This window comes from Pteropus vampyrus, unplaced genomic scaffold (genome assembly GCF_000151845.1).
Source record: "Pteropus vampyrus isolate Shadow unplaced genomic scaffold, Pvam_2.0 Scaffold289, whole genome shotgun sequence".
In the NCBI taxonomy this organism is placed as follows: Eukaryota; Metazoa; Chordata; class Mammalia; order Chiroptera; family Pteropodidae; genus Pteropus; species Pteropus vampyrus.
The window spans coordinates 149770-151553 of record NW_011889070.1 but is presented as its reverse complement, the minus strand read 5'-3'; positions in this window follow the sequence as shown (position 1 = coordinate 151553).

Below are 1784 nucleotides of genomic sequence, written 5' to 3'. Positions count from 1 at the left end.
CGGCCGAGGACCCCTGGGCAAGGACGGGGCCTCCGGCCAGACCCTGCAGTGCCATTTACAGAACGCTGCTCGCTAACCGAGTCACGTGGCTGCCAAAGGGACCACATACAGTGAGGCGCAGGGCGTGCTGTGTGCGTGGTGACGGCGAGGATGCATTTGGCCCACTGGGCTCCCAGGAAGGCTGCTGGCGAGAATGCAGTGCAACCCCTCGGCCTGGACAGCTGAGCGAGACAAAGCCCAGCAGAGGGGCCCGCTTTTGTGTTGGGGTTTTTACCAATCATTAGACATTACTAAAAACAAAGCCAAGACACGAATGAACAGATAAAAAGAGGAGGAAGGAAAAATATTTATTTAGAAAAATCAGCTTTGACGGATGCTTCCACATTTGCATAGCCATGCACACTTCAGTTACAGCAGACGGCAAATCCTTTTGCAAAATGATGCGTAAGAACTCGCCCACACGTTGGGCCGTGGCCGCCCGTGTGCGGTAACAGCTGACAACGCATCAGACACCGCAGCGGTGGGGAGCTGCAGTCTCGGGGCAGAAAGGCCGAAATACTCTAAGAACTCACCTTTTCAGCCCTGTGATCAAGCTTGAAATCCCTGTAAACGGCTGGCGTTTGGGATGCACTTGCCCGCGGTCAAGTATTGGGATCGGGTGTGGGAGCTGCCACGGTGTGTGGCACACGACGCCGTTTTGGAAACGACTCAAAACGCAGGCACGTCACAGTTGCCGCTGAAGTGCCACTGATGACTTTAAGTTCCATCCATCCTGGTCTCGTGAATGGATTTTGAACCGCACGTGATGCCCGTTCCTTCACCTGTTTCAAGATCTGACCCGTTCTTAGCGACCTACAGAACTTGAAAAGGTTGTAGCCAGGTGCTCCTCTTGGGTGACTTACAGGAAGCCGAGCAGAAAAGCAGATGTAGCATTGCCCCGGCCTACGCCAGGCCTACCCCGGGCCTACAGCACCTGGACAATCAGAAGGGAGGCCAGGGACCCCGCCTCCCAGTTGGGCCGACACCGTGCTAAAGGCGGATTCCCACTGGGCCCCGGGTTTCACATAATTGTGCAAAACTTCGACTGGCCGGTGTCCCGGGAGACCTCGAGCTTGTTTCTGTCGCGGACTAAGATGGCCTCATTCCCGTACTGCGCGTACCACATGCTTCGGCTCCTGCTCAGGTACGTCCCGGGCGGCACGGACTCCAGCTTCTGCTGCTGCTGCTGCCAGATGAGCAGGGAGGTGTCGCGGTACCGGAGCCGGGCGAAGCCTTCAGACAGGGCTTTCTCTGCCAGCGGGACGCGGCCGCTCATCGCTGGCCGCTGGCCCGGCCCCGCCCACTTCCCGGGCTCCCGCAGCCCGCGGCCTCCCCGCCGCCCCCGCGGACGGCTGCCAGCTGCTTTGCTCTGTGGGCTCCGGGCACGCTCCTCAGCTGGTGGCGAAGCGCCTTCTTTAACTTAACGGCAGAGAGGAGGAGTCGGGCCGGTCGTGGGCGGCACCCTTGGGAGGGAGGTGGTGGAGGGAGACGTCAGAGGAGGCTCTGGGCATTCTGAAGGCACCGGGGAGCCACATGGGGGACAGCAAGCAGGGGAGGTGGCCCCTTGGCCACAGCCTCTCCTGGTGACTGCTGCACACACTTTATTAGGTGTGGGGTTGACAGTGACCTCAGGGGCGACTTGTCAGGTGTCTCCTGCGATTGCGACACTGTGGCTTGGACGGCTTAACTTGAGAAGACGCGCCCGGCGTCCTGGCTGAAAGGGTGCTGTACGCCTGGACGGAAGC